Source organism: Rutidosis leptorrhynchoides, chromosome 6 (assembly GCF_046630445.1).
Source record: "Rutidosis leptorrhynchoides isolate AG116_Rl617_1_P2 chromosome 6, CSIRO_AGI_Rlap_v1, whole genome shotgun sequence".
NCBI lineage: Eukaryota > Viridiplantae > Streptophyta > Magnoliopsida > Asterales > Asteraceae > Rutidosis > Rutidosis leptorrhynchoides.
This window is the reverse complement of record NC_092338.1, coordinates 224,497,577-224,510,177: the sequence shown is the minus strand read 5'-3', so window position 1 is coordinate 224,510,177 and position 12,601 is coordinate 224,497,577.

The window sequence follows — 12,601 nt, the reverse complement described above, 5'->3', positions numbered from 1 at the left end:
TGGCATTTTTCATCTGTTTAAAACGTTGATCAACAAAAGTCGGGTCTAATAATCAATTAAGCATAACGGGAGTTTTAAAAATCCAATTAACATGATATCCGAGTCTATCTTGAGTATTTTTCACTTGTCTTTTCAACCATGTAACATACATAAACCAATTCATCACCAATAAATACCAGTTTTCAGATTAATGCATAAAACACAACGATAATTCAATTGATCATAACTTGAGTTATACATAGCGAAAATATGCGATTCAAAAGAGCAAACTTATTAATTTTTCACAAGGATTTCATTTATAATTATTTTATAAACTTAAAATATCATGTTCATATCAGTAGCATATTATTCAAAAACGTGATCATTCATAAAAACGAGTTAAAACTTCAATTAAGCATAACATGAGCATACGGTAACGAAAATTCGAAATTCCAAAGCCCAAACTTATTAGTTTTTCAAGAGGATTCTGATTATCTCATAATATTATATATTCAACAAGTTTAAGTTTCTGACCTCACACAAAACAAATTCACGATTCATCAAAAAGTCATCAAACGATCAAATTAACGAATACTATCATGCATACATACAAGGACTTGAGCACTAGACACTATATTTACCCTAAAATGTAACAAAAACATGAAAACCCAAAAATTAGAGTTTTTGAAACTTACCCTAATCAAGAAATTATTGGTATAGATGTGTAGAGCTCTTCGAGAGGAGTCCGAATATGTAAATGATTTTATGATCAAGTGATTATTGAAGGTGTTCTTGAGGATGAAAGATTGATGATGATGATGATGAATAGTAATGGGTGTTCTTGATAAGAGAATAAGATAGGTACGTATGTGTGTTTGTTTGGTGAAATGAATCTAGATTAGAAATATAAGTAGAAAAGGGAAGTCACGGTTTAAACTGTAGTAGTCACGGGTAGTCATAAGATATCACGGGTGTAATAATTTGATAAACACGGGTATTATATCTATTTGCAATTATAATTATAGATGTCACAATTTTTAACTGTATGGTCACGGGTTCTATTAAATTCTTATCCGTTATCTAAAACCCAATGTATTTTACTTTAATATGATTTACTTAATTGATTTATTTTGTATTTAAAAAAATACATTTATATATTGTTCAAAACCTTTTAGAATCTTGACGTTATACTTAGTTGATGTGTTTCATAAAATACTAATTTATTATATTTTTAAATTAGATACTGAAAACATGAATGTTTAAACTAATTTTCTCGCGTTTAGTTTAAGAATATCCTAATTAATACAGTTGATTTTCAAAACTCAATTATTATATAACATAATAACTATTAAAATTAATAATCATACGTTTTGTTGTCTTAAAATATATTTTTCTTGTTTTCACTAACCGTAGTGTTTTAAAAAAAATAAAATATAACCAATATTAATAATAGTATATTTTAAAAAAAATACGTACAAAATTGTAAGTTTTAAGCAACGGTTGTTAAGTTCTCAACGAAAAGTTAACGGAAAAAGTCGGGTTATTACATTACCTACCCCTTAAAGAAAATTTCGTCCCGAAATTTTAGTTGGTGTGATTAAACGGCGTTTAAGAAACAAGTGAGGATAGAAATGTTCATCTTGACGTAGAAAGATCGAGCATCTTGTAGTTAAAATGAGATCATAGTCTTTTGATACGAATACCTTTGAATAAACTGCTCGGAGTGCAAGTGTGATATGACAGAGATGAGAAGGAAATTACGGGTGACTCGAATGATGTCACATATAGAGTCTCAGTATATTCAGATGTCAGCAAAAAAAATAAAGGATTTATGTAACATGGTACGTGGTGAAAGTAAAGTTGATCAAGCATTACCACCATCACGTTCCATTAAAACTTCCACATGACTTACCGTAATATAACCACGTTGATCAAGCGTCATTATATTACACTAACTCATGCTTCCATTCCAACATTACTCGAAAATATTTATGGATATAAAACAAGTGTCGTTTTCCAAAATTTATAAATCAAAATGATTTCAAAAAGGGGTGCACTAAAAATAGTACGAGAATATAATATTTAATTAATTTAATAATACTGAAAGGGTAATGACATAAGAATGTCTTTGAAACTATTGAGAATCTTCGTGAGTCGGATAAGACTTCTTCCGATTTACAATTCGAGATGTCAGGAGTTTCAGAATCGAAGCATATAAGCACATAATATAACACATATGATATCTAAAAAAATATATAAGTAATAACTCATGTAGGAATGTCGAAAATTTCGAAAGTCCTGAATGACGCTTCCTGGTTTTTCAATGACCGGGGTATTGAAAATGAACTCGTTTGAGCATGAGAAGGCTTCTAATCAAAGGGAGAAATACTTTCTCACCGATAGTAATAATAATATTATATTAATATCAGAATATGCACATAATCACATATAAGTGTAACGACACGGTTCTAGACTAGATCACTAATATATCCTAACGGTCCAGGTCAGACACATTAATGCACCTAATTCCCTAGAACCAACGCTCTGATACCATCTCTAACGACCCGCCAAAATCGCTATTGACGCGGTACGTTATCTACGGTCCCACAGCGAGGTTTCGACCTCTATATGATACGTTTTGATAAAACATTGCATTCATTTTTTTAAAAAAAAAAAATACTTTCTATACATAGAAAGTTTACCAAAATATGGACATATCCCAAATATATATGACAACTTATACAAAATGACTAAATCATCAATTTATTTAATAACAGATTATAACAATAATATTTGAATGCAATGTCTTTTTGAAAATATGGCATAAAAGACTCCATGCAGCACCTTGAGCAAATAGCAAGCAGACAGCGGAAGCACTTTTGAAAAACCTGAGAATAAACATGCTAAAAGTGTCAACCAAAAGGTTGGTGAGTTCATAGGTTTATCATAACAACAGTTATCAATAGTTTCAATAGACCACAAGATTTCATAATCATAAACATAATACACTCGCAAGTGTATGTAAAGCATTCTAAGTGGTTGAGCACTTGGTAACCATACTTAACATTTAATCAACGTCGCATATTCCCTTTATTATGAAATCTCACTACACCGTACCAAGTGTAGTTACCGAAACGAAGTACTGTGCAACCGTTGAATACTGGTCGTCCAGTCCGGTTGGGGTTGTCAGGCCCGATAGATCTATCAACAGGATTCGCGTTTACAATACCCATGTAAATAGTAGTTACCAAGCTACAGGGAAATATGCCAGTGGTACAACTCAACGTAGAATATATTTTTAAGTACTTGTGTCTATTTTGTAAACATTTATAAAAGCAGCGCATGTATTCTCATCCCAAAAATATATATTGCAAAAGCAATTAAAAAGGGAGCAAATGAAACTCACCTTTGTAGCCCAATAAACAATTCACGTAGATGTAACCAATACTCGGAATGCAAGTAACCGTAGACCTCATCCTAAAGAATATATGTTGGTTAATAAATGTCTAACAAGCTAGGTCAGGTAATAGGGTTCGTATAGTCCTATTGCTCAAGTCCGACTCATAAATTTAGCAAAATTTAGCAAAAGTCAACAAAAGTCAACGCAAGTCAAAGTAAGTCAAATGTAAGTCAAACGCAAGTCAAACACAGTCAACATGATTAACACAGGTCAACAACCGCATAAAATTACACAAGTAGGTCAAGTAGTCAAACATAGGTCAAACTTAAGTTATTCATTTTTACTTAGAAAAATTTATATTATTTACATATATGTATTTTTTAGTATTTTGCAGCTAATTCCGGGTCCCACCAAATTTGATATAATACCTTAGGTCGTGACAATTGGAAAGTATGTCATCCCACCTTTCTATAGACAGTTTATTTGACAAAAACGGAGTTACGGTTTTAAAGTTATGACCTCGCGAAAACAGTCTCCCGAAACATAAAATGCTGATAAAATTTTTGTTTAAAGTGTTCAAAATCAGCAACGATTGCCCATTTTCTCGCTTGTTTTATACCTGTTTAGACTCAACAAAATTATACAAATAATATATCGTTTTAAAGTTTGTCGCAAATACTTTCAATACCAAATAATAGTTTTTATCTAAACTTAACTGATTTCAACTTGCGAGTCCTCAAAGTAGGTCCGAGAGTCATTTTGACAATTTTGCTAAAATACTAAAATTTTCGGTTGACGATCCAAATTTGAATCCGGCTGACCTGACTTAACTAAATTTTTATCACAGCTTAAAAATGACATTTTAGATGTGTTGGTGATTTTCGTTTTCCAAAATTATGCATACGGGTCAATTTATGCACGTTTGATCCGAATGAGTCATAAAACTTTCTTTAAACCAAATTTGACCCAAACTCATTTTTAAAGCACCAAAACTTGCAAACATACTTAAATCAATATACGGGATGTGTTACATACCTTTGGTTCTCAAAATTTCGCATATGGGTCAAAGTAGGCTCGTATGACCCAAATGGATCATAAACACCCATTTTGACCAAAACATGCCACAACTTATTTTTTAAACACCACAACCTTTAAACTTACTTAAATCGACGTCTGGGAATTTTCTACATTGATCGTTACCCATTTTGACCCATAAACCCCTTTGGTCAAACAAAGTCAATTGCACATAATATTTAGCTTAAATAATGTAGTCAACTTCCAGAATTTTTATAAAAATAAGTACAGGTCCGTTTGACTTAAAATACACGCCAAAATCTCCGTAACTCAAAATCCTAAAACATATCCAGAGATCAGACTCTAAGTCATAATAGAAAAATCGCAGCAGTCTCAAATGCGCCCGACAGTTTTTCAGAAAATTTTCAGTGCGCGCCAGTATTGTAAATTCTGCCATTTATTCTAGAAAAATGAAAATGACGAACGGCCAACTGGAGATGGCCACAAACATCTCAAATAATCACTGGTAAATAAATCTAAGCAATTCATATAGCCAATTAGTACAGTTTTACAAAATACTACGGACTTCCGGATTTGGATAGAATTTAGACATGTTGTTTTGTAACACATATAACGCATAGCAAACAACGGTTTCAGAAGCTAACATACAAATGACATATGTGCAACAACATGTAAATAACCACATACCAGAAGCACAAGTCCTAAGTCCATCTATAAATCAAGTTATGTCATTCGCTGCAAATTTTTTTGGACAGATTCAATTCGTTTCAGGAGGTCATATTCGAACGCATATAACCGGACATCTAGGAACAATTAGCATGCATACTCTACATGAAAAGTGAAGTACTAATCATATAATTTTCAAAAATCCTCAGCTCATAATCCAGAAATCAATTTAAATGGCGTTTTTCATCTGTTTAAAACGTTGATCAACAAAAGTCGGGTCTAATAATCAATTAAGCATAACGGGAGTTTTAAAAATCCAATTAACATGATATCCGAGTCTATCTTGAGTATTTTTCACTTGTCTTTTCAACCATGTAACATACATAAACCAATTCATCACCAATCAATACCAGTTTTCAGATTAATGCATAAAACACAACGATAATTCAATTGATCATAACTTGAGTTATACATAGCGAAAATATGCGATTCAAAAGAGCAAACTTATTAATTTTTCACAAGGATTTCATTTATAATTATTTCATAAACTGAAAATATCATGTTCATATCAGTAGCATATTATTCAAAAACATGATCATTCATAAAAACGAGTTAAAACTTCAATTAATCATAACATGAGCATACGGTAACGAAAATTCGAAATTCCAAAGCCCAAACTTATTAGTTTTTCAAGAGGATTCTGATTATCTCATAATATTATATATTCAACAAGTTTAAGTTTCTGACCTCACACAAAACAAATTCGTGATTCATCAAAAAGTCATCAAACGATCAAATTAACGAATACTATCATGCATACATACAAGGACTTGAGCACTAGACACTATATTTACCCTAAAATGTAACTAAAACATGAAAACCCAAAAATTAGAGTTTTTGAAACTTACCCTAATCAAGAAATTATTGGTATAGATGTGTAGAGCTCTTCGAGAGGAGTCCGAATATGTAAATGATTTTATGATCAAGTGATTATTGAAGGTGTTCTTGAGGATGAAAGATTGATGATGATGATGAATAGTAATGGGTGTTCTTGATAAGAGAATAAGATAGGTACGTATGTGTGTTTGTTTGGTGAAATGAATCTAGATTAGAAATATAAGTAGAAAAGGGAAGTCACGGTTTAAACTGTAGTAGTCACGGGTAGTCATAAGATATCACGGGTGTAATAATTTGATAAACACGGGTATTATATCTATTTGCAATTATAATTATAGATGTCACAATTTTTAACTGTATGGTCACGGGTTCTATTAAATTCTTATCCGTTATCTAAAACCCAATGTATTTTACTTTAATATGATTTACTTAATTGATTTATTTTGTATTTAAAAAAATACATTTATATATTGTTCAAAACCTTTTAGAATCTTGACGTTATACTTAGTTGATGTGTTTCATAAAATACTAATTTATTATATTTTTAAATTAGATACTGATAACATGAATGTTTAAACTAATTTTCTCGCGTTTAGTTTAAGAATATCCTAATTAATACAGTTGATTTTCAAAACTCAATTATTATATAACATAATAACTATTAAAATTAATAATCATACGTTTTGTTGTCTTAAAATATATTTTTCTTGTTTTCACTAACCGTAGTGTTTTAAAAAAAATAAAATATAACCAATATTAATAATAGTATATTTTAAAAAAAATACATACAAAATTGTAAGTTTTAAGCAACGGTTGTTAAGTTCTCAACGAAAAGTTAACGGAAAAAGTCGGGTTATTACAACAATCAACACAATTCTCTACGTAGATCCCACCGTCTTTAAAGAAACACCTTTATTAAAGCCTTGCGTGTAATGTTAGGGATTTTAACCTTAACATTAGGGCAAAAGATAGAACAATTTTGTAGCACCAAAATAGCTCCCTCGCGTATGCCTTTGACACCTCATACTCACCTTGAACACCATCAATGATCTTGTTATGAACTGTTCCCTGAATAGTACCCATAGTGTCCTATTAAACATAAATGAAAACTTACATTAACCTATTTTAGTGAAAGCAATACAATTATGAAAATATACATAAGTTAGTAATGTAAACTAACTTTCAGCGTTATAGACAGATCACTGACACTATTTTTAACACAAGTCTTAACAACACCAACAACTTGATCAGCTGGTAAAAACCTTCGCTGCCTCAGAATGCTTGCTATATCAGATCTACATGCAGTTACAAAAATGAATATACACTGTTGGCATGTGGTTACAAAAATGAATATACAATATTGTTGTTTACCTCCGTACGGATATGAAAACTCCATCGCGTGAAGCCACGCATCAAGTGTAAACGAATAATCCACTTCAGGTTTGTTTATTATTTCCCTTAAAAAATATTGCGTACACATGTCATCCACAACGTTATTCTAGTTATTTCAACGTTCATACGCATCTTGGAAAATACCACCGGGTCCAGGAATTCGGTACGATAATTTGTTCTTTTTGTTAGACCCACAACCATGCAAAACAGGTCATGGTGGTGAAATAGGTTGCTTTTCTTTTTGACGGTTACGTTGAGGGGACTGTAACTGACGGAGGAATGGTGGCGACTGAGTCAACACCAAAATGGTTTTAGTGGGACTTGTAACTGATACAGATTGAGTAAGGTCGGAATCATCAATATCAAGTAGGTATTCCCAAGGTTGCAAAATTCGCTATTCGGGGATTAATCGGTCGGGACATTGAAAGGATTAATCCGCAATTCGGAGATTAATCAGTGTAACAACCCAACCCAATATACAATCGAACACGTGTAAATTATTTTTTTTTACAGTGGAGTGCGCCACGCGCACACCTCAGGGTGCGCGGCGCGCACAGGCCCACATTCAGTTCTGTCCGATTTCGTCAATTTTCAATTAAAGATCTCTCACTTCCCGACATATTTAGACGAAACGCTTTTCACAATATGTTATAACGGTTAAAACTCACACGATTCAATAATAAAATGAGTTTTACAAAACGGGGCCCACATCGGCCGTTTTACGAGTTTCATACAAAAGTTCGAGTTTCAACCGCACTAGTTTAAATTCCAAACGACACTATGAGCATGGTGTTTGGGGTTAAACTACCCAATCTCGGTCAAACTCTAAAGCTATCACATCCCAAAAGCGTCCCCCAAACAACAAGCGGGATCTCTAATCCAATCGAAGGCCCTTGCCCTTGTCAACGCCGGAGCCTATAAAAAGATAAACAACGAGAGGGTAAGCAAAGCTTAGTGAATGCAATAATTATACTCATATATATATAACATACCTACTTGCAATCACTTACACATATACCGCATACACGCTAGCAATACAATTAGCATACCATCTCAAGTACAAAGCTAATAATCTCCAACAAACCGCTACTAGCGTAATCAATAACATATAATCGACATAATATAATATGCTACCAAAATAAAATACACAACCATGGTAAACCATTCTCGCGTCATGGTGCTACCGGCTCTTTGGTTCACACCATACGCATTTGTCATGATGCTACCGGCTCTTTGGTTCACACTCTAACAACACTAAGGTGCTACCGGCTCTTTGGTTCACACCTTAACAAATCGTGCTATAGCGCTACCGGCTCTTTGGTTCACACTATAACACACGTACTATGACGCTACCGGCTCTTTGGTTCACATCATAGCACGCTCGCACATACTATGGCACTACCGGCTCTTTGGTTCATACCATAGCATACAAATAAATACATTACATACATATGCATATAATCATTCCACTCACCTTTCACGATTTGGTGACAGTTTTATACTTCCGCAAGCTTCAAAGCAAAGTACCTAATATAATAAGTACTTCAATCAACCCACATAACTAGTTGGACTAAATACCAACAATTTCACTTATGTGCATTTAATGACTTAAATGCATTAAATGCCCCATTTTCACCAAAACCGCCCTTTAAGGGTCAAGACCATCATTAATCACTTAAAAGCTAGTGATTAAGGTCCAACAACATTAATCATTACACAATTAGGGTATTTCATACCCATATTTCCCAATTAGGTCAATCATTAGCCCTTTGACTAATTTAAAGTCAACACACCCATTTCGGGTTATCTACTAACCCATCTAACACCCATTTACTAATTAAATAGATGTGCTAGTGATTAACTAACCAATTAGAACTCATAAACATCAATTAACCTTTTGAAACCCTAGGTTAGTTACCATTGAGTCTTTATGACTCCATTTTACCCAAGAACACCCAAAATCACCAAATATGGTTTTATGTTCATCACTAACTCAAACCCTAACCCTTACACAAAATTAAGGTAAGGAAATTAAAGTTAGAATGTACCACTACAACCAAAAAGAAGCTAGAGATGAGATGAACAACTTTAATGCACGCGATTCGACCCGAAAGCAACTTCTTCCTCTTGGATTTAAGCTTTCTCACTCAAGAATCGAAGTCTCTCTCTAGATTTAAAGTAATAAGGATAAAGTAGTTGAAGATGGAGTTATGACTCCACCCAAACAGATCTGGTAGCCTTTATCCCGTCCACAAATGAAATTACCAAAATGCCCATCAAAATATCTCATTAAAACAGCAAAAACTCGGCTACAGTAGGGAGTGCGCGGAGCTCTCCCTTTGGTGTGCGCGGCGCGCACTAAGCTCAGATTGCTCTCTGACTTCTGTTTAACTGCACAATCATTCCCACACTTTATGTACTATATACTCTGCTGTACAATGAAGATTAGGGTCTTACAACTCTCCCCCACTTGAATCTGAGCGCGTCCTCGCGATCCAAACCGCATGACAAGAGGGAAGATAAACCAACACGAATTCTTCGGGCTCCCAAGTAAACTCGGAACCCTTACTACGACGCCATTGAACTTTAAAAGTCCTAACCTCTTTATGTCTCAACCTTTTGACCTTCTCATCGAGTATGGCAATCGGCTCCTCAATATACTCTAACTTATTGTTTAGCTCGATTTCGTCCAAAGGCACCCATGATGAATCATCCGTAAGACACTTACGGAGATGGAAAACATGAAATGTATTATAGATCCCCGCAAGCTCTTTGGGTAATTCCAATCGATACGCGACTTCACCAACACGAGCTAAAACCTTAAATGGCCCAATAAACAGAGGAGCTAACTTTCCCTGTTTTTGAAACCAAATAATACCTTTCCATGGCGAAACTTTAAGCATCACTTTGTCACCCTCTTGGAACTCAATCATTCGTCTACACTTGTCGGCATATGAAAGGACCCGTTCATATACATTATAAATGATTCACAATAGTTGATTACATCGCGAGGTATTTGACCTCTATATGATACATTTTACAAGCATTGCATTCGTTTTTAAAAGACAAACTTTCTTTACAACGAAAATTGACGGTATGCACACCATTTTATAATACATCCAACTATAATTGACTTAATAATAATCTTGATGAACTCAATGACTCGAATGCAACGTCTTTCAAAATATGCCATGAATGACTCCAAGTAATATCCTTAAAATGAGCTAATGTACAGCGGAAGATTTCTTTAATACCTGAGAATAAACATGCTTTAAAGTGTCAACCAAAAGGTTGGTGAGTTCATAGGTTTATCATAACAATCATTTCAATATATTAATAGACCACAAGATTTCCGTTTATAAATATATGTACACTCACAGGTATATAAAAGTATTCTATAAGTTGTAGGCACCCGGTAACAAGCCTTAACGTTCATGTTTTACCCTCTGAAGTACACCAGATCAGGTGTGTTTAAAATAACCTCGTAGTACTAAAGCATCCCATAGTCAGGATGGGGTTTGTCAGGCCCAATAGATCTATCTTTAGGATTCGCGCCTACCGTACATAGACAAGTAGTTTAATGTTACCAAGCTAAGGGTATATTTCTGGTTTAAACCCACGTAGAATTAGTTTTAGTACTTGTGCCTATTTCGTAAAACATTTATAAAAACAGCGCATGTATTCTCAGTCCCAAAAATATATATAAAAGGGAGCAAATGAAACTCACCATACTGTATTTCGTAGTAAAAATACATATAACATCATTTAACAAGTGCAAGGTTGGCCTCGGATTCACGAACGTATCAATATTGAGATTCAATATTGTAGGAAAGTACGTAGACGCAACGGAGATGATAAACACTAGATTGACCTCACGATCATACCCATGAACCACATCACCTCCATAGCTATAACCCATAATTTCCTTAGCTTCGACTCATTCAAAAAAACTATTTTGAAATCACTCGGACAGCACTCCGTCGTAATATTTTATGTATACTAATAATATCTTGAAATAATATAGAGCAAATATATATATATATATATATATATATATATATATATATATATACATACATATATATATATATATATATATATATATATATATATATATATATATATATATGTAAATCGATTGAGAGAGTTTAGAGAAATATATTTTCAAGTTTCTATGAAATAATGAAACCTATTGAATTCTATTTATAATAGATTTTTGAATTATTAAAGTGAATTATTAAAGTATTAATTATTAAAGTATGAATTATTAAAGTGAATTATTAAAGTATGAATTATTAAAGTGAATTATTAAAGTATGAATTATTAAAGTGAATTATTAAAGTATGAATTATTAAAGTGAATTATTAAAGTATAAATTATTAAAATGAATTATTAAGGTTAAAGTAAAGTAAAAGTAAAGTAAAGGTAAAGTTAAAGTATAGTAAAAGTATAAAAACTATGTATATATAATACGCGTATAAATATATATAATATTAATTTAAATCGTTATATATATTTAATGAAATAAAATATAAATATCATTATATTTATTATACTGGTTAAGTAATGAGTTGTCAAAAGTGATTCTAGATATTTATAAAAGTTATATACGTTTTAATAATAAAGTTCTTTTTAAACTGAAAACGTCTTTGTACATTTGAAAATAGATTAATAGAATATTATGGAAACTGATTCTCCACTAACTTTTGTCTAACTTTCGTAAATGACACTTTTTGTTTTTATTTATAAATAGCTTTACAAATTATTCCGAATATCGTTAAGAGGAATAGATTTTCTCAAGTTATAGTGGACCTCTCAACAGAGACTTGTAATCATAATTCAATGTTTCTGATAATTCAATCATTTAATATATATTTTTTTAATTTCGTTGATAATCATATTGAAACAAATACGTTCATATAAAGCATTATACGTTTAAATACTTTGTTGACATTTTCAATTTATAATATATACACATATACATACATATTCATATATGTTCATTTATTGGTTCGTGAATCATTGGAATTTGGTCGAGGTTTAAACGAATGTATAAACATAGTTTAAAATCCTTGAGATTTAACTTAACAAACATTGCTTATCGTGTCAGAATAATATAAAGATAAAGTTTAAATTTAGTCGGAAATTTCCGGGTCGTCACAGTACCTACCCGTTAAAGAAATTTCGTCCCTGAAATTTGATAGAGGTCGTCATGGCTAACAATGAGAATGT